The following is a 22,989-nucleotide window of genomic DNA, read 5'->3' as shown; positions in this document are numbered from 1 at the left end:
TCCAATGCCAGACAGACAGAACAACCATAGAGTAATAACAGAATAAGGGTCCAGAGACACTGAGTCCATAAGTCCGAATCTCCAAAATGCTAGGGATCGTAACCAATAGCCCGAAAGTGAGCCTTATATGTTTTTTAGATTTTGGTTGTTTATTAGTGTTTTAGCATAAAAGCAAAGTATGGTCCAAGTGGACAAAAAGAAAATAGCGGAAACATAAACAAAGTGTCCAACTAGACAAAGAGAAAATAGCGGAATGTAAATATGATTAAATGATAAAATAAAGCAATAAAGCAAAATATAAAGAGCAATATAATAAATTGCGGAAATTAAAGTCAATTGTTAGATGTTAAAGATAACCATCTTGAAACTTGCCAAGTATGTTATCAAAGTTAGTAAGAAAGATCGATGGTGAGTGAAGGATGTTCTCGGATTTAAATTCAATAGAAATTTATCAGAAGCTTGATAAAATCATAGTGACTACACGATAAACTTCCATAAGTCTTAAATCAACCGCATACAATTCTCTTCCATATGTGATCTTTTTTTATTCGGGACACAAAATATTGCGCTATGTTAAGTAGATCGCCAAGTGATTTATGTAGAAATCACCCTACAACGAGGTCGGTCAAAACTTTATGTGCTAATGCATGCGAGAGAAGCGATATGTAGATCACTCTCCAAAAGCAATACCGCACGAAAAGAAAAATAGGGAGCGATCTAGTCTTTACCAAGAATCCATAAGAATTCTCAAGGCATTAATACTTTCATCGATCAAAATAAAAAGAAGTAAAAGATGGAACCACATTCAAAAGCTCATTTCATCTATAATTTCAATCACTTAATTTTCCGGATTTGGATTCTCATCCTATCGACGCCCTAAGTCCATTGAAATTAGAGAGCAATTAGACCTCTAACTTGTGATTCAAAGAAAATATCAAAAGAATGGAGTAGAAGATGAGTTAGAACCAAAAACAAGTTAAAAAATGCAAAAAACACATTCTGCTCAGATGTAAATCGATTTGCACAGAGTGTAAATCGATTTGCATAACTCTGTTTTCAAATCTGCGCAGTTTTTTAGTTATGTAAATCGATTTTCACCAGATGCAAATCGATTTGCACAACACAGTTTTTCAAAAAAAACAGCAAATCAAGAGAAGAAAACTTGTTTAAACATAAAACCAAACACCTTGTGATCTTGGATCAATTTGTGCACGAAAATGTATCAAGTAAGCAAGCAAAACTCATCAATGTAGCACCAAAGGTGCATCAAACATAAACAACAATGGATCACATCTTGGATTATGGAAAGGATCTAGAATTTTACCAAATCTTTCACAAACTTTGAATCTTCTTCAAGAACACACAACCACAAGCCTTGATCTCTCACAATTGATGAAGAGAGTGATGTTTAGATGGAGGTTTAGCTCTAAATTAGTGAGGTTCAAGATGTGACTCACTAATTTTTATGGAAGAAGAAGAGAGCTTTGAGTGAGGGGTTTGGAAAAGACGAGGAGAGAAAGAGCAAGAGTTTTCTTGGCTATCAAAGCTTCCAAAATGAGGAGGGGAATGCCTCAATTTATAGCACTTAGGCTTGGGAAATTTTGTGGCTTGGAGTTAGGATTGGAAAATAGAATTAGGCTTGGGAAATGGTTTTGGAGCCAAAAAAGAGATCCAATGGTCTTGATGCAATCACATGAGGGTTTATGATCAAATGATGTAGGTAATCAAATACTAGAGCTATGTCATGCTTCCCATGCTTGAAAATGATGTCAACACTTTCAAAAGCTGAAATTTGCCTTCATTTTTCCAAATTCGCACTGGTGCAATCGATTTACACTTTATGCAAATCTATTTACATTGCTGAAAAAGGCAAAATCTGGGGCAAAAACAGTTATGTAAATCGATTTGCACATTATGCAAATCTATTAGCACTGATGGCAGAAGCAAAATATGGGCAGAATCAGTTGTGTAAATCGATTTACACCTTATGCAAATCGATTTGCACAGTGAAATTGTTGAAAATGCCCTTTTTCGTGGATACTTTGACTTGGTACCTACAAAGCACAAACATACAAAAGCACAAGGCAATATTTTTGGTATTTTGGTTAGTAAAACAATATATACAAGAAAAACATTGGTACTTAATGATTCCTTTGCAGATGAATTGTACACAACATCACAAGCAGAGTTCTAAGTCGAAACTTCTTGATTGATGATTGATATGAAAATGATGTGTGATCTTAGGGTCAAAAATTGGGGTATGACAGATGCCCCTATTTAATTTTCTTCTATTTGGAGATGTGAGGGTTAAAATCCTCAGCTCGGCGTGATTAAAGAGACTTAAATATAAAACACACAATTTTTGAACCTAAGGTATAATGTGATGCTAATGGATGCGTCAAGTATGATTATGTAATTGAGGGAAATATAATACCACTGGGAGATAAGAAAGGATTCCACTGGGGAAAAGGCATGTGTTATCCAGGAATGGCACTGGACTTCATGGGAGAAAGAGACAATAAACAGAAGCTTTCAAGAGTAAGACATGAAGGGAATTCTGGACAGAAAAAGAGACATTCAGAGAGAAAAGTCTCTAGAACCCACATCAAGAATCATTCGGGATTAAAACAGGACTGAATTTGGAAAGGACATCCAGGAATGGCACTGGATAGAAAGGATCACGATATTCAAGAATAGCAGTGAATAAAGTGAGAAAATGAATATCCAGGAATGGCATTGGATAAAGGATCACGATATTCAAGAATAGCAGTGAATAAAGTGAAGATCACAACATCCGAGAATAGCATTGAATGAAGTGAGAAAATGATATCCAAGAATGGCATTGGATAAAAGATCACGATATTCAAGAATAGCGGTGAATAAAGTGAAGATCACAACATCCGAGAATAGCATTGAATGAAGTGAGAAAATGATATCCAAGAATGGCATTGGATAAAAGATCACGATATTCAAGAATAGTGGTGAATAAAGTGAAGATCACAACATCCGAGAATAGCATTGAAAGAAGTGAGAAAGTGAATATCCAGGAATGGAACTAGATAAAAGGATCACGATATTCAAGAATAACAGTGAATAAAGTGAAGATCACGACATCCGAGAATAGCATTGAATGAAGTGAGAAACATCTTTCAGGAATGGCGCTGAAAGTAGAAAGGGACGTCTAGGAATAGAACTAGATGGAGAAGACAAACAAGCATCTGTTTTTGGTAAGTGCCAAGTGAGTTGGACTTTGATTTCAAGATAAGATGTTGATAACAACAAGACCTCGGAAGAATGTAAATGAGTATGAATTTGTTTCTATGCATGATGTTATATTTTTCTATGCATGATGAATGCTTAATGCAATGTGATAATTTGTGACAATTTGAGGTAGACTCTTTTGTGAGGCACGATAGGAACTCTGATTCCTCAACACGGGAGCTCTGCCTATTCTGCTTATGAAGAAGATGCTTGGACACATTTCTTGTCACATTGGTAACTCTATCAGACTGGTGATCCTCTAAGAAGGATTGATAAAACTACTTGGGGGATTACTGAAGAAGATTGCCCCTGATTGACCAATTGTTGTAAGTTAACTGATCATGGCTTCAGGTGAACTGTACTCGGGATGAACTGATCATGGCTTCAGTTTTTGAAATGCATGTTGGGATGGCTTTCCCCAGTATAAGTCTAGAAATGATATTATGATCAACAAATCTTGTCTGAACATCGGAATAATAGGATCTTGAAATAATGTGCCCCTGATAGGACCACTGATCAAGTTTCTCGACTGTTTGAACTTCCTGAAAGATGAGTGTTTACTTGCAAATAAAATGTTCATTCAAGAATGGTATTTTTAATGCAATGCTCAAAACATATTTTTGAAATCAAAATCATTATTGGAATGAATGTTATTGATGTAAAGCAAATGGAATCACTGGTCAAAACATAAAGGTCAAGACATTCAAAGTGAAAGATAAAGAAAAGATATGATATCAAAACAAATGATTGGAAAATCTCATGGGAGTCAGCTTACGCAACCTTGTTGTAGTATGCTTTCAAACAAACCTTGCTTCAATTAGGTCTTTTAAAGGTTGTAATGTGGCCTGGTTCACGGTTTCAGAAACAAAGGATGTAAGGCTCAAAATTTGATTGTACCCACCCCATCTTCGTGATGATCTCCAGTCCTAAAACTCAGTTAATTCGACTTATGCATTCAGGTTCCAAGAGACTTCTGGAATTGCACCTTTGATAATGATGATAGTTCATAAGCAAAGAGAACTTTTGAGATGGCAATCACTTCTTCCTTTTGGTAGTCACAACATTATGTTGTTCAGGAATTTATTGACTTCTCTTTTCCCATCTTTTTTTCTTTTGATATCCCTAACTTTTGCCTGAACTGTTTATTTTGAATTTACAGTCAGCGGGATGCCCCCCTTTTTTTGACTTAGCAGACTTTTCTTTGATTATATACTTTTTGTATACACATTTTTTTTTAAAAGATAGTGATTTCCTTGCTTAATGATTGATGAACCATCATTGGCTTTTGATTGACATCTCCAACACTTCTTTGATGTATGCAGAGGACAGCTTGTGATTTAAACCTTTATTGAAAGGTGTACTGAATGATTCTCTTGAAATAGAATGCACAGCTAAATTATCTGAGAACTACCCTGCCCCAGGTTTAAAATGTGGGTTTTTTCGTACAGAAAGAAACACCAACTTCGAAGGCTCAGAGAGGTTGACGAAGGATTAACTTCCATATTTCTCCAGTGTTTGGGAATTGAAACAATGCATGTACATCATCAGCAGAGTTTTATTTGAAAGCATACAGTTCAACAACTTGGGTATTTCGTTGTCATCATCCTCCCTCCAATCTTTGCATAAAACACAAGTTTAATAGAGAAAGCAAATGGAAGATTTTTTTTTTGTAAAATAAGGAATAAACATAAACATAGTGGATGTGAATGAATTCAAAATATGCAATGCTCATTTCATTAAAATTAACATTCAAGAAACAAACAAAGTTCGAAAGCAAAACAGTTAAGGAAATGCAAACAGTAAAGAAACAAGGCCTAGTGACTAATCAGCAACAGGGATGAGCTATCTCGTCTGAAACACATGGCTTTAGGAAAATCGGGCTTTGACTTGTTTTTAGCCACTCTAATCTGGTAAAGGATTAGTGACAACATTAGGACCCATATCCTTGAAAGAGAGCATCTTCGATCTCACCAACTCTTGAACTCTAGTCTTCAAAGCATAACAACCTTCTAAATCATGGCCAGCACCACCCTGATGGAACTCACAATGAAGATCAGGTCGGAATCCTTTTGAGGGAGGATTTCGAGGAGGTGGCATAGCTCTTGTTGTAATCAACCTTTTATGAACCAATGCAGGATACAATTCAGTGTAAGACATAGGAATAGGATCAAAGTGAGTCCTATCACGGTTCGTATTCTGATTAGCAACCTGAGGTTGAGGAACTTGAACTTGCACAGGAGCGACATCGGCTACATAAGGTTGATCACCATTTTGAGGTCTACGACGAGATCCCCTTATGTCATCTGACAGAGCATTAGTCTCATTCTCCTTCTTTTTGTGGAAGTTTCCATAAGGTTTCTTCGATCCACCAGAAGATTCAGCAACATGAGTAACTTTCCCATTCTTAATTCCCTCTTCAAGTATCTGACCAATGGTAACCAAGTCTGTGAAGTTTGAAGACACACTTCCAATCATCTTCTCCCAATAGAAAGATGAGAGAGTGTCCATAAACATACCAGTCAGTTCCTTTTCAGCTAAAGGTGGCTCCACTTGAGAAGCTAGCTCTCTCCAGCGTTGAGCGTACTCCTTGAAAGATTCTTTCTCTTTTTGAGACATGTTTTGCAGTTGTCGATGATCAGGTGCCATGTCCAGATTATACTTATATTGTTTCATGAAAGCATCAGTCATATCTTGGAAGCAATGAATGTGATTACTCTCAAGTCCCATATACCATTTCAGCAAAGCTCCACTCAAACTATCTTGAAAGCAATGGATGAGCAGTTTGTCGTTCTGGGTATAAGCAACCATCTTGCGGTAGTACAAGGTCAAATGGCTTTTTGGGCAAGTGTTCCCTTTATATTTCTCAAACTCAAGAGTCTTGAATTTTGGAGGCATGACAAAGTCAGAAACCCAACACATATTCTCAGCAGCAACCCCAAAGTAATCATTGCCTTCCATGGCTCTAAGTCTCCTTTCTAAAATTTGATACTGCTCTTTGACATCTTCAATATCTCCAGCATCTCCTTGACTTCCATTCTGGGAACGGGAAGCTTGATATTCAAATAGAGGATTCACATAAGTAGGCTGAGCAACAGTGTGCACGATTGGCTGAGATTCAGTGAAGACAGGAGCATGAAAAACTGGATTTGAAGCTTAACCAATCACGAGTTGTGAAGATTGACCAATACCAGGGGTCTTCTCATAGGGAGTGTCGCTACCGCGAAAAATGGAATCAGAGTCGCCACTAATATATTCATCCCATCGCGGGAAAGGAATATCAGAAACCTAACTCGGAACAAGAACAAGGTCTTTCGACTAGAGAACAGGGCACGGGAGTCGGTTACGCAAGGGGAAGGTGCTAGCACCCCTCACGCCCATCGTACTCGATGGTATCCACCTATGTTTGTTTCTATCTAAAGGGTGTATCTATGTCTAAACCTAAATGCGAATGCATGCTAAAGTAAACACGGGGAAAAGAAGGAATTATTTACAAGTGTGCTCGCTTAGGCCCCGCGACCCAATGCCTACGTATCCCTTACAAGGAATCAGAGCGACCGTAGTTCGGCTCAAGATTTTCTATGTTTTTGTGTTTTTTAGGTGAACAGAGGTTAAAGTCGCACTCCACGATGCTCGACCTTTGGAGACTTATACGCCTAATTATGGAATGGATTCAACATGTTCTTAAGAATGCCACGAGGGCGAGAGATAGAAGAGAGTTTGAGCGTTTCGAGGAAATCCCTAAAGCAAGGGAAACTCGAGTTACTCTTTGGTTTGTGTCTTTTAGAATTTGGGAACATACGCCCGAATGGAACCCTAAAGCAAGGGAGATCCAAGCACTCGAATGATTCCCTAAAGCAAGGGAGATTCAAGCTTCCATTCCCTTTTTAATGATTTTCACTTTTTTATTAATGTTTTATGGTGTTTTCTTTGTATTTTTTAAGGGATTTTATTTTGATATTTATTAAGTGTTTTAGTGTTGTAAAAGAAAAAGAATAATCTAAGTCTAATGTTAACATGGTGACTAAATTCTAAAAGGAGCATTAAAATGGTATTAACAAAGTAGGCCAAAAATATGGCCAAAAACAAGTAACGAAATCACACAACAATTATACAAAAAAAAATAGTATGGAAATAATGCAAAAACAATTCAAGCATTAGTGTGAATTTAAACTAAAAAAACTACTATTTTGATGAGTTTTTAGTATTAAGGGGATTCTAATTCAAGCCTAAATTGTACTAAAACACCTAAATGATAATAAGCCTAAACTAGTATTTTTATTGTTTTCTATGTCATTTTTTTTATCACCTAAAAATTGAACAAAATTTTAATGGATTTATTGTTTATTAGAACCTAAAAATAATGAAGAAAAACTTATAGGAAAAAAAGACCTAATTCTAGCAATTTCCTATGGAGTCAGGGGGGTGAAAGCTAAAATTATGGTATGCAGCAAGGAATGGGCGCAGGGCCTGTCAGAAAAGCCCAAGAGATATTTTTGTATAGTTTTTCGGCACAAAGAAAATGACAACATGGGCCAAAGAGGGTGTGATCCTGAAATTCGTATTAGGCCCAAGAGTGCTTGTTTGATCCATAAGAACTCACTCTTTTTCCAGATTTTATTACCAAAATTAATTAAAAAAAATTAAATAAACAAAAAGAGGAAATAGGGTTTAGATTGTGACCGTTCAGCTTTCCTTCTTCTTTCTCGTAGACGCACCAACGGCGGAGCATACTCCCTTTTTTCCGATGAACTTCGACGGCGCTACCACACAATCACCTCCGTCTCCGCCTCACACACTTCTCTTGTCTCCCTTGTTCATCCCTCCGTCGTGAATCAGAAGGCACAGCGACGTTATCTCATCCTCCGTTCACAATCTTCCTCATCTCCGATCTATCCTCACCTTTCTCCGACTTCGAACCTCCGTCTCAATTCAAGCTAATAGAACTCAACACGGATTCGATAACAACTAGAGCAAACAAGCATCTGGAGATGAAACACACGGCTTACTAATCGGAGACAAATCTGATGCTTCTTCGAGCGCGACAACGAGAGATCCAGAGTTCAATAACTCTCTTACTCCATCCTTTTCTTCTTCCTTTCGTTCACGTTTTGATGTTGACGGAGCGTTGTTGTTGTTGTTGCGCAGAGATTGAGACGCCAAAGTGTAGTAACGATGAAGATAATTGATGAAAGGCCGAAGAAAGATGAAGATTCAACGGCGGTGGAGATTGTAGCGTTCTTGGTGACGAACAAATGATGAATGATGGTGATGATATGAAGAATTGATTCTTCTGACTTCGTGGATCTGGTTTTCGATTGTTGTTTTTTGTTTGCAAATTGAAGAATGGAGAGAGCTGAAAGGGATTGGAGATTCAAGAGGTGAAGTGGGGAAGATGAATTTTATGGTGATTGTTTGAAGGAAACTGAATTCTGCGATTGTGAAGATTGGTAAGGGAGAAAGATGATCGGAGAAGATGAAGATTTCAGAGGTTGTTGAAGATGTGGTGGTGAAGAATTGTGTGTGGAAAGGATGAAGGTGGGAGAGGAAGGTTATGGTGATGAAGTGAAGAGAGTGATGATGAATGAATGGTGGAGAGTGAGGTGAAGATGATGATGAAGAATGAATGGTGAGGGAGAATTGCTTTGTTATATAGATTTCCCAGGTTAGTTTCCTTTCTGATTTTTCAGTTATTCCTTTTCTGTTACTCCTATTTTTCTTCTCTTTCTGTTATGAGCTGTTAGATTCTGTTAGGTTAGTTACAAAACTGTTTGATTGGTTTTTGGTAGTTATGAAAGTTAGTTATGGAAGTTAGGTTGTTATAGGGAGTTGACAGTTAACAGAAATTCTGTTATGTGAGTTTTTCTGTCATGTGTGATATGGAACTTTATTTTCTTTTTTTGATGCAGGGCTTTTGAACAAGTTATATGGAAGCTTGGGCGGTGTTGCATGATGATAACTGTTGCTGGGCTATTTCAGGTCTATGTACCGAGCGTGATTTACGAAGCTATGATGACATATGGTGCAGGTTTGATTTGAATGGTATAGTTAGCATTGGCAGTTGGTTTAAAGGTATTAGGCTGTTAGCAATTAGAGTGTTTGGTACTGAATTTCTGTTTTTGTGGTTTTCTGTTATGAATCTGTTGGGAGTTTATTTCTGGTTTTCTGTTAGCTTTTTACTCCATCCTGTTATGCTGTTTCTTCCCTCAACTCTCTGCTATAGATGCTGCCATTTTTCAATTTTGTTATGCGATCTTTTGGCTTGGTATTACGGTTTGGTTCAATTGTTGAAACTACAAGTGGATTTTGATTTTGTATAGCATTTGGTGAACCGTTTTTCTTCTTCTGTTTCTGCTTGCAGGTTTGGTTCGGTTTTAGTGCCGGTGCGAATTGAATGGGGTCTTAGTCAAAGAATCAGCTGCAGCATAAGGATGAAGGCTCTCTTGACCAATTCCTTGGCAGAACCACAAGAGTACTTGGTGATTTCGTTCCGCGGTCATCTTTGAATGTGATGCTAAACCGTATTTCCTTTGGATTTTGTATTGTGAAGATCTTTTATTTGGTACCTGATGTAAAGCCCTTTTTCATGTGCTTTTGTGAAGGATTTGAATGTATATTTGTATTGATTGTAATGAAAATGGCTCTTTTTGTAATTTTGCAAATGAACTTTGAATTGTGATGTAATAATAGAGATTGGAATGACGAATTTGTGCACATAGAAATTAGGCTTTTGTAACGAATTCTTGTAAAGCAACTTTGAATGAATTATCTTGGCTCGATGAATGAAATCAATGAAAAACCTTAAATGACTTTGTATTCTCATTTCAAATTTCGCACAGCAAACCTGAATTCAACCTCCAACACAACTCTCTTTGCATCGCAATCAAGAAATCAATGAGGGAAATGATAAAGCTTTGATCAGAAGCACTCCACTACCTTATTTTTTGCATCATGTATCTAGTATCTTAGCTTGAATTAAATTCTCAATGAACAAAATGCCTTGAACAAAATTTGAATAATAAGGCCAATTACATCATCAAATCCATCTTCAAATCATCGTGACCTTAATTCAATCTCAATCCCTCAATTCAAACCCAACCACCAACCAATTACGTATAGTGGCGCCTTTAACACAATGAACCCACAAGTCTAATTCTCACACCATGACATGCATTGTACTTCAATCCGACATAACAACAATTCTTTGAGGAATTCTTGAGGAAGATAAGAATCGGAGCACACAAGAACAACTCAACCTGAAAACCACTGAATCTCAAATTATTTAATGATTGTAGACATTGCGCATAAGAACCATAGTCCTCTTGCCCTTGACGAATCTTCATAGAGATAAACCTCGTAGCTTTAGGAGAAAGAAGTCCATCATGAACGACCATACAAAAACCCTAGCTTCCAAGGTCCTTGATCCAATGCAAAGTTATTTGATTAATGAATGTATGAATGTTAGATGGCCTAAATGAAAGATGCATGTGAATGTGGAGTAAAGACCAGTTGGGAATAAATATGTGGGCAAATTTTGGGGTGCAACAGCTGCCCCTATTGAATCTTCTTGGACCTGAATGTATGAACGACATAAGTTCGAGACATGAGAGGTGTAAGTGGATTGAATACCAAAGAACCCAAAAATTTGCGCTCTGGAGTAACAACTCTGAGGTGATATTTTGTAATTGTGATTTTGAAAGAGGACATCAGTTACTACTGATTCCAACCAAGGGATACTATTAAATGCTTGATATAAACAAGAAGCGCCAGTCAACTACTGGACCTTTGCCGATAACCACCGGACTTTGAAGGAAAGGACCAATAACAATCTGACCCAGCCAAGGGATGCCTGTAACAACAGGACTTTAAAGGAACAGACTAGTAACGACCAGAACTGACCAAAAGGTGCCCGTAACAACAGGACTTTTGCTAGTAACAACCAGACTTTCGAGGAAAGGACCAATAACAATCAGACCTAACCAAAGGATGCCTGTAACAACAAGACTTTAAAGGAACAGACTAGTAACAACTAGAACTGACCAAAGGATGCCTGTAACAACAGGACTTTTGCTGGTAACAACCAGACTTTGAAGGAAAGGACCAATAACAATCAGACCTAACCCAAGGATGCCTGTAACAACAGGACTTTTGCTGGTAACAACCAAACTTTGAAGGAAAGGACCAATAACAATCAGACCTAACCCAAGGATGCTTGTAACAACAGGACTTTTGCTGGTAACAACCAGACTTTGAAGGAAAGGACCAATAACAATCAGACCTAACCAAAGGATGCCTGTAACAACAGGACTTTTGCTGGTAACAACCAGACTTAGAAGGATGCCTGTAACAACAGGACTTCAAAGAAACAGACTAGTAACAACTAGAACTGGCCGAAGGATGCCTATAACAATAGGACTTTTGCTGGTAACAACCAGACTTAGAAGGATGCCTGTAACAACAGGACTTTAAAGAAAGAGATGCCAATAATCATTGGACTTGACTAAAGAAGACTAGTGACGACTAGACTCTTATTGGGGATGTTTATGAACACTGAATTCGAAAGAGATGCCAATAACTATTGGGCTTGACTGAAAGAAAGGCTAGTGGCAACTAGAATCAATCAGGGGATGCCCGTAAACACTGGGCTTTCTGGAAGATATTGATGCTTGCGAAGCATAAGAATTACATGGATCCCTCAGGCCAAAGGCGGGGTGTAACCTTCAAGAGTGGCATTCATTCGAGTTGCCACACACATAGTATGGATTTCAAATGATTGAAAAACGAGATGGGTTGAATGCCCACCCTCATTCGCACTCTATTATGCACGCGATACGCGGGAAAATAACCAAAACGAGACTAGTAACGACTAGACTCGACACGCGGATGACAGTAAACACTGAACATTCACGGAGATGTTGATGCTTGCGAAGCATAAGAGTTACATGGATCCCTCAGGCCAAAAGGCTGGGTGTACTCTTCAAGAGTGGCATTCATTCGAGTTGCCACACACCAAGTATGATTACCCAAATGATTGAAAAATGAGATGGGTTGAATGCCCACCCTCATTCGCACTCTAATCTGCACGCAGCACACGGGAAAATAACCAGGATAAGACTTGCAAGAAGCAAGAGGTATCCCTTATGTAAAAGGCAGTAAGGTGACTCACAAAAAGTGAATACAAAGAGAGGACTGGTGACGAACAGACTCTATTAGATGATGCCAGTAGACACTGGACTTTGAAGGAAGTATTGATTATTTACAGAACATAAGAACTACATGGTTCCCTCAGGCCAAAAGGCGGGGTGTAATTCTACAAGAGTGGCAATCATTCGAATTGCCACACACAAAGTATGGGTTATCCAAACGATTGAGCTCGGGAAACGGGAAAATAACCAAAGAGACAGCGATCTTGAAGGAGAAAGACTTGGTATCCAATCCACATTGGAGTGAGAAAGTGAGACTACTTCTGGGGGTATATATTACTTTGTGCCTTTGGAGCACAAACAAACATGGCTTATGCATGTTTGTTTTTTTTTTTATGGCGTAATGCTCCATATTCATGGAAATGCTACGCTTTTTGTCGATGCAATGCGAATGCAATGGTTACTATATGCAAAGATGACGAGGGCCCTTTAAAGAATATTTCGCTGACTTGTTGATCGAACTTCGTCTTTGACCTCGGGAGAGGTAAACACCAGGGATAATCCCTTTAGTGTTAAGAACTCTGTGGGGGTGCCAATAGATATTGGACTTTGACTTGCAAGATATGCTTCTTTGTTGACTTGAAGAATAACTTCTGACTTCTCACCATGTGCCACTACTTGGAAGATTTTCAACTAGAAGAGATTCCCTCAACTCACCATGGTGGGCATTAGAAATCTGGATAAGGAACCCTTGTTGAGAGGATTGGAACAACTCCGAGGAGAAATAAACTCCTATACTTGGGGAGAGAATGAATTCTCAGGAGAAATAAACTCCAACGCTTGGGGAGAGACTTTTCTAGGAGAAATAAACTCCTATGCTTGATGATTGGAACTAACTCTCGGGGAAGTGCATTTGCCTCGAGAAGATCCTTACACCACCATTACTTGAGAAAATTATGCCCTTTGAAATATTCTTTCTCTTGATCCACGGATCCTTGAAGAGATTTGTCGAATCTCGACGTAATTGCCCCAGATTGAGTGAGCTTGAGAGATTCCTCGACGTCATTACTTCGGATTGATTGAAATCGAGAGAGAGATTCCTCGACTTGATTAACCCTGATTGGTCGAATTTGAGATGTCAAACCTTGATTTGTTTGCCCCAGATAGGCTGAACTCACGAGAGAGATTCCTCGTCGTGACTGCCCCTGATTATGCACATCTTGTCAGAATCCTCAAGTTTACTTCCCCTGAAGTCAACCAAACTATGGAAGCAACTTTATCATATTCAATGGAGTCTTCAAACTCTTCCCCTCAAGGATGCTTAATCAAAATGCATCTACTCAACTGAGTATTCAGACTTCTCCCCTCAGGGTAATCGATCAAAGAAGGTATCAACTGATTTGCTCAATGGAGCATTCAACCCTTTTTACCCTCAGGGTAACCAATCAAAGAAACATCAATTGTTCATGCTCAACGGAGTCTTCAAGCCATGTGCCCCTTGATAATCAATCAACGAGGGCCACAAACTGCACATGCTCAATGGAGCCTTCAGACAACTTGCTTCGATAATGATTTCTTTTTACTCTACGGAGTTCTTAAGTCTCTTTTACTTTGACATGATCGAGCTCTTCATGGATTCTCATCATAGAAACTTCCTTGATGTTTAAGCAAATGTTTTGTATGCAAAAGAATGTTAATTCTAAGAATGACAATTCTAATGCAAAGCCTATGCTAGTCTTGAAGTTTAAAAACCTTTTTTATGCAATGAGGTGGCCACCTCTTGTGAATGAAAGATAAAGCAAGCATACGATACCAACATAGATATGTGTTACGCTTCATTGAGAGTCAGTTAAATGCTATCTCATGAGAGTGTGTCTTAGAAATAAACCCTACTTCAATTAGGACTTTTAAGGGTTGTAACTTGGCCAGGTTCATGGTTTTCAAAAACAAAAGATTTTTAGGCTCAAAATTATTTGGTGCCCACCCCCTTCGTGATGTTCTCCAGTCCTAAGTTCAATTAACTCAACATGAGTGCTCATCCCTCACAAGGAATTTTGAATTGGTTGAGGAATCAATGAGGAATCAATGAAGTTTTTGGACATGGCAGTCGCTCACCTTTTATTCTCTTGATTTATTATCACACGACTTTGTTCTTGCTTTATTTTCACCATTATTTTTCTTTTTATTGCTATTTTTCTTTCTCTTTTCTTTTTTTTTCTTTTTTTTCATTTTTTTCTTCTTTTTTTTTTTGAACAAGTCGTGTGACCTTGCATTGTCTTTGATTCGTTGGAAGTGATTGCGACTGCCTCATTCCATGATTGATGAAGGGTTACCATTGTGGTACTGTCATCTTTTGTCCTCTTGGTAGGTGAAGGATAACCATAACAGTTTTGACTTTCCTCAACCTTTTGAAGGATAACCATTGTTGTATCCTTAAATGTATATCATTTGGTGAGTTTTGAACACTTGATCAAGTTAACTGAACACTACCCTGCCCCAGGGTTAAAATTAAGGGTTTTTTCTGAACAGAAAAGAAACTCCTACTTCATGGATCAAAGGGGTTGACGAGGGTCTACCTCCCTTATATCTCCGATGTTTGGGGATTTGAAACAATGCCTGTACATCCTCAGTAGGGTTTTATTCAAAAACACACAATTAGGGATTTTGCATTTTTTTGTCATCATTCTCCCTCCGCTCGTTGCCTAAGCAAGAGATTAGTAAAGTTTTGTATCGTAATGCCAAAAACATTTATTGAGTGAAAACGAATGGATTACTTCAAGACAAACATAAACAATGTATTATGGTTTTCATTCAAAAGTTAACAAATTTTTACATGCTAGCAATGCTTAAATAAACAATGAAATGTTACAAATGAGAATGAAATAAAGAACTAAATGAATGCCATTGTTGAGGAGACTTGACTCCGTCTGGACTTATTGCTCTTGAACGCTTTCTGCAGTTGTGATACCCCATTGAGACTTCAATTTATGCATAAAACCTCTTGGAGTGGATGTGGTTGTTCTGAAATCAACGAGGACTTGACTTATGCCTTTAAATCTCCTACCACCTTCAGTTGAATGGCTAGGTGCCCCAGCATGGTAGCCACTTAGCATTATCATATGTTCCTTCCACACACTTTAGATTACTTCCCAGAAGAAAATTCCAACAAAGGCGTAAAAGAGTGGTGCATTTTTGCCTTACTTTAGGGATTCGAGCAATGCAAATGATGCAATACTCAAGATAGACAATGTCTTGCTTATCCCTCGGTCGGGAGCCCCAAGTATAGATGCTAGAACAGTAATCACCAACATGATTGAAAGAAGCTAGTATGATCATCAAACTCAAGAGAGCTATATGTGGTGAGGAACACCCAAAACACCAACTGAAATACCAACAATCAGGGATATAATTGAGCACAAGGCATTGAAATTACATTGGTTTATTTCTCATATTCTTTCTTTCTTCGTTGACGACCAAAGGCCACTGAGAAGAAAATTTAGGGAAGAGATGACGCATGGTATGAAGCAACAGCTTGAGAATGAGAAATGCCTCTACAAAACACTCTTGATTACCACATGGCAAAATATTTTGATGAAGTCACACAAGAATTTGTAATGCTTTAGGGATTCGAGCAATGCAAATGGCGCAATGCTCAAGATAGACAAGGTCTTGCTTATCCCTCGGTCGGGAGCCCCAAGCAACTTCCACATATGTATAAGAGATGATTACCAATTTAGCTTCAATTTCCAAGCCATTCTGATTCATAAGACCTTCTCATGGTTGAGATTGACATTGCATTTGGCCTCTGAGGAACTTGTCTCAATTCTTCCTTGTCTAAGAGAAAACTCTTGAATAATCTCCATGCACCGATTCATGTCAATCCCTATTTCTGTCCTCACCTCATTCAAGTACTCACGGAGTTATTCCATTATCATCTTTCGAGCAAGTAGCGGTGAGAAGTCAATTTGTTGTTGAAGTCAGAATTTGAATGGAAAGGGCCCTCAAAAACTTCTGAGAGAACTATGAAATGCATGATAATATGCATGCATGTTTCATTTCTAAGGGATCCTAAAGTCTCTTCATCTACTTTTGTTTCTTTTTTATTCTCCTTTTTTTTTGCATATAGTATCTTTTTTTTTTCATCTTTTCTGTTTTTCATTTCCTCTTTCTTTTCCTTTTTTTTTTTTAGAATCAGACTTTAGGATCCCCCACAAATGACGTGGATGAAGGAATGATGTTATGCGATGCAAAGGCATGGGATCAAGGTCCATATAATCTTAGTAGCATCTGTACAATCTCTGGACAACTGATGTAAAACCTCTGTGCAAGTCAAATGTCACAGGATCAAAGGTTCGACGCCCTTTTGAATACCAGAATATCAAGCACCATGAGAACAGACCAAATAAAGGTCTGACCTCAACTCTGAAGAAGCAATGGTATGTAGGAGCCAAGGTTTCCTGTCCCACCCCAATCTCACAGGTATGTAGTCTAGACACGGACAAGTGGTCCCTAATGGTCACTAGGGTCTACAGTTCCCATGGGGTACAAAGTGTTTGAGGCAACAAGCGTGCCAGACACAGTGTTCCATGAAAGAACCTCGCCCAGTTGTGGTACCCCATGTCAAGCTCGATCGTAGCAAGAGCCACGGGAGTCAACATGAGCATCCACGCTAACCTATGTGTCACTGGCCTGGGTAGTGGGCCTTTTACCTCACAAAAACCCCCCACCTGCAAAACAAAGCAGAAAAATATATGGCCCCCACGGGGACCCATAATATAGTCCAGATGCATGATATGCAAGCGGAAAATAAACATGATATGCAAACCTATATACAAGATGTAAACACAAAAACAAACAAAGAACACCCAATAAAAGAAACAACCAAAGGATAGGATCGACTCGCTAGGAATGGACCAGCACAGGTCTACCAACATCCCCAGCAGAGTCGCCAGCTGTCGCTACCGCGAAAAATGGAATCAGAGTCGCCACTAATATATTCATCCCATCGCGGGAAAGGAATATCAGAAACCTAACTCGGAACAAGAACAAGGTCTTTCGACTAGAGAACAGGGCACGGGAGTCGGTTACGCAAGGGGAAGGTGCTAGCACCCCTCACGCCCATCGTACTCGATGGTATCCACCTATGTTTGTTTCTATCTAAAGGGTGTATCTATGTCTAAACCTAAATGCGAATGCATGCTAAAGTAAACACGGGGAAAAGAAGGAATTATTTACAAGTGTGCTCGCTTAGGCCCCGCGACCCAATGCCTACGTATCCCTTACAAGGAATCAGAGCGACCGTAGTTCGGCTCAAGATTTTCTATGTTTTTGTGTTTTTTAGGTGAACAGAGGTTAAAGTCGCACTCCACGATGCTCGACCTTTGGAGACTTATACGCCTAATTATGGAATGGATTCAACATGTTCTTAAGAATGCCACGAGGGCGAGAGATAGAAGAGAGTTTGAGCGTTTCGAGGAAATCCCTAAAGCAAGGGAAACTCGAGTTACTCTTTGGTTTGTGTCTTTTAGAATTTGGGAACATACGCCCGAATGGAACCCTAAAGCAAGGGAGATCCAAGCACTCGAATGATTCCCTAAAGCAAGGGAGATTCAAGCTTCCATTCCCTTTTTAATGATTTTCACTTTTTTATTAATGTTTTATGGTGTTTTCTTTGTATTTTTTAAGGGATTTTATTTTGATATTTATTAAGTGTTTTAGTGTTGTAAAAGAAAAAGAATAATCTAAGTCTAATGTTAACATGGTGACTAAATTCTAAAAGGAGCATTAAAATGGTATTAACAAAGTAGGCCAAAAATATGGCCAAAAACAAGTAACGAAATCACACAACAATTATACAAAAAAAAATAGTATGGAAATAATGCAAAAACAATTCAAGCATTAGTGTGAATTTAAACTAAAAAAACTACTATTTTGATGAGTTTTTAGTATTAAGGGGATTCTAATTCAAGCCTAAATTGTACTAAAACACCTAAATGATAATAAGCCTAAACTAGTATTTTTATTGTTTTCTATGTCATTTTTTTTATCACCTAAAAATTGAACAAAATTTTAATGGATTTATTGTTTATTAGAACCTAAAAATAATGAAGAAAAACTTATAGGAAAAAAAGACCTAATTCTAGCAATTTCCTATGGAGTCAGGGGGGTGAAAGCTAAAATTATGGTATGCAGCAAGGAATGGGCGCAGGGCCTGTCAGAAAAGCCCAAGAGATATTTTTGTATAGTTTTTCGGCACAAAGAAAATGACAACATGGGCCAAAGAGGGTGTGATCCTGAAATTCGTATTAGGCCCAAGAGTGCTTGTTTGATCCATAAGAACTCACTCTTTTTCCAGATTTTATTACCAAAATTAATTAAAAAAAATTAAATAAACAAAAAGAGGAAATAGGGTTTAGATTGTGACCGTTCAGCTTTCCTTCTTCTTTCTCGTAGACGCACCAATGGCGGAGCATACTCCCTTTTTTCCGATGAACTTCGACGGCGCTACCACACAATCACCTCCGTCTCCGCCTCACACACTTCTCTTGTCTCCCTTGTTCATCCCTCCGTCGTGAATCAGAAGGCACAGCGACGTTATCTCATCCTCCGTTCACAATCTTCCTCATCTCCGATCTATCCTCACCTTTCTCCGACTTCGAACCTCCGTCTCAATTCAAGCTAATAGAACTCAACACGGATTCGATAACAACTAGAGCAAACAAGCATCTGGAGATGAAACACACGGCTTACTAATCGGAGACAAATCTGATGCTTCTTCGAGCGCGACAACGAGAGATCCAGAGTTCAATAACTCTCTTACTCCATCCTTTTCTTCTTCCTTTCGTTCACGTTTTGATGTTGACGGAGCGTTGTTGTTGTTGTTGCGCAGAGATTGAGACGCCAAAGTGTAGTAACGATGAAGATAATTGATGAAAGGCCGAAGAAAGATGAAGATTCAACGGCGGTGGAGATTGTAGCGTTCTTGGTGACGAACAAATGATGAATGATGGTGATGATATGAAGAATTGATTCTTCTGACTTCGTGGATCTGGTTTTCGATTGTTGTTTTTTGTTTGCAAATTGAAGAATGGAGAGAGCTGAAAGGGATTGGAGATTCAAGAGGTGAAGTGGGGAAGATGAATTTTATGGTGATTGTTTGAAGGAAACTGAATTCTGCGATTGTGAAGATTGGTAAGGGAGAAAGATGATCGGAGAAGATGAAGATTTCAGAGGTTGTTGAAGATGTGGTGGTGAAGAATTGTGTGTGGAAAGGATGAAGGTGGGAGAGGAAGGTTATGGTGATGAAGTGAAGAGAGTGATGATGAATGAATGGTGGAGAGTGAGGTGAAGATGATGATGAAGAATGAATGGTGAGGGAGAATTGCTTTGTTATATAGATTTCCCAGGTTAGTTTCCTTTCTGATTTTTCAGTTATTCCTTTTCTGTTACTCCTATTTTTCTTCTCTTTCTGTTATGAGCTGTTAGATTCTGGTAGGTTAGTTACAAAACTGTTTGATTGGTTTTTGGTAGTTATGAAAGTTAGTTATGGAAGTTAGGTTGTTATAGGGAGTTGACAGTTAACAGAAATTCTGTTATGTGAGTTTTTCTGTCATGTGTGATATGGAACTTTATTTTCTTTTTTTGATGCAGGGCTTTTGAACAAGTTATATGGAAGCTTGGGCGGTGTTGCATGATGATAACTGTTGCTGGGCTATTTCAGGTCTATGTACCGAGCGTGATTTACGAAGCTATGATGACATATGGTGCAGGTTTGATTTGAATGGTATAGTTAGCATTGGCAGTTGGTTTAAAGGTATTAGGCTGTTAGCAATTAGAGTGTTTGGTACTGAATTTCTGTTTTTGTGGTTTTCTGTTATGAATCTGTTGGGAGTTTATTTCTGGTTTTCTGTTAGCTTTTTACTCCATCCTGTTATGCTGTTTCTTCCCTCAACTCTCTGCTATAGATGCTGCCATTTTTCAATTTTGTTATGCGATCTTTTGGCTTGGTATTACGGTTTGGTTCAATTGTTGAAACTACAAGTGGATTTTGATTTTGTATAGCATTTGGTGAACCGTTTTTCTTCTTCTGTTTCTGCTTGCAGGTTTGGTTCGGGTCAGCTCTGTGAGGGACTGGTTCGTGCCGGTTTTAGTACCAGTCTGGTGCGAATTGAATGGGGTCTTAGTCAAAGAATCAGCTGCAGCATAAGGATGAAGGCTCTCTTGACCAATTCCTTGGCAGAACCACAAGAGTACTTGGTGATTTCGTTCCGCGGTCATCTTTGAATGTGATGCTAAACCGTATTTCCTTTGGATTTTGTATTGTGAAGATCTTTTATTTGGTACCTGATGTAAAGCCCTTTTTCATGTGCTTTTGTGAAGGATTTGAATGTATATTTGTATGGATTGTAATGAAAATGGCTCTTTTTGTAATTTTGCAAATGAACTTTGAATTGTGATGTAATAATAGAGATTGGAATGACGAATTTGTGCACATAGAAATTAGGCTTTTGTAACGAATTCTTGTAAAGCAACTTTGAATGAATTATCTTGGCTTGATGAATGAAATCAATGAAAAACCTTAAATGACTTTGTATTCTCATTTCAAATTTCGCACAGCAAACCTGAATTCAACCTCCAACACAACTCTCTTTGCATCGCAATCAACAAATCAATGAGGGAAATGATAAAGCTTTGATCAGAAGCACTCCACTACCTTATTTTTTGCATCATGTATCTAGTATCTTAGCTTGAATTAAATTCTCAATGAACAAAATGCCTTGAACAAAATTTGAATAATAAGGCCAATTACATCATCAAATCCATCTTCAAATCATCGTGACCTTAATTCAATCTCAATCCCTCAATTCAAACCCAACCACCAACCAATTACGTATAGTGGCGCCTTTAACACAATGAACCCACAAGTCTAATTCTCACACCATGACATGCATTGTACTTCAATCCGACATAACAACAATTCTTTGAGGAATTCTTGAGGAAGATAAGAATCGGAGCACACAAGAACACCTCAACCTGAAAACCACTGAATCTCAATTGATTTAATGATTGTAGACATTGCGCATAAGAACCATAGTCCTCTTGCCCTTGACGAATCTTCATAGAGAAAAACCTCGTAGCTTTAGGAGAAAGAAGTCCATCATGAACTTTGGGGTGTGAATGTGGAGTAAAGACCAGTTGGGAATAAATATGTGGGCAAATTTTGGGGTGCAACAGGGAGGAGTGTAACCAGGTGGCAAACCAAACTCAGGCCATGTAGAGGGTGGTTGTTGAGTAGGTTGAGGGTCAACATCAGCACTTGAGACTTCAACAATGACAGTCTTCTGAGATGGTTCTCCTCTAGCAATCAAAACTTGCAGCATTTTAGTGAGCTTGGTCATGCCTGACTTCAACTCATCAATTTCCATTCTGACCTCTGCATTGTGTTGCTCTTGGTATTCCATTCTCAATCTGAAGTATGCTCTAGTTCTGTACTTGTGTGGAGGAATCAGCTTGACAGTAGACAGACAACTCTGAAGATGGAGACAAACAAGGATAAGTTTTCTAGACAACCTGGATGTATGTATGCAAATGATGCAATTGTTGTTGTCTCTTTTTATTTTATTTGATTTTCAAGGAATTCAAGTTATTAATTTGTAAACATCAAAACATGAAGGAGGTAAATCCTATATTGGATCAAAGCTTTGATCAAGTTATCATCAAGATCAATCATCCATTTTGGTGGATTAGAGTTTTCACCCCATAAACACCCAAGATCCATTGAGTTTGATGAAACTTATGATGTTTACAAAGAAAGACCTATGAGTTCCTTAGAAATCCAATGAATGCATGGATGTATGGTTTATGCATCAATCACAATCAAGATCACACATGGTCGCACAAACAAAGTTCAAAGGTTCGACGTCACGAGCATGGAGTCAAAGTTAAGAACCACCCACAAAGGTATGTACTAGGGAATTTTGTACCTGCCGAACAGGTTCTACAAAGGTTCCCAGAGTTTTCAATCTTCTAACAGATACTACCAGCACGCACAATTGCTCATGGGCGCCAATAATATGCCTAAAAAGACCTCGTCTGAGTGTAGCATCGCATGACAACAAGCTCAAATTGGTACTCGAACTTGTTTCTTCACTACATCCTAAAAAGGCTTAGATGGTTTAAAAGGGTTTTAGGCCATTCAGCTTCTACGGACACTCACTATTGAAAGTAATAGCGTTCTTACGATGGCCCGTAACAACAACTACTACCTTCCATGAGGCCTCCACTGATTGGGGTTCCACCATATGATGCTCATGTTATGGATTGCTCCTGACATGCAACTATTGGTCTTACCACCTCCTATCTCAAGTTACTCACAAAAGCCCGGGTTAGAACTTTATCTCATCACAGAGGAACCATCGAGCACCAAAAAGAAATAGAAAATAAACAAACAAAGAAAGCACACAATAATATATACAAATAAAACACACAGATAAACAAAAATAGGCTTAACACACTTAAAACTGGATCCCCAGTGAAGTCGCCATTTTTTCTGTAGCGGGGAAAATCTGAGATCGAAGCCATTATATTG

Source organism: Vicia villosa, linkage group LG3 (genome assembly GCF_029867415.1).
Source record: "Vicia villosa cultivar HV-30 ecotype Madison, WI linkage group LG3, Vvil1.0, whole genome shotgun sequence".
Lineage (NCBI taxonomy): Eukaryota > Viridiplantae > Streptophyta > Magnoliopsida > Fabales > Fabaceae > Vicia > Vicia villosa.
This window is presented reverse-complemented; position numbering follows the sequence as displayed.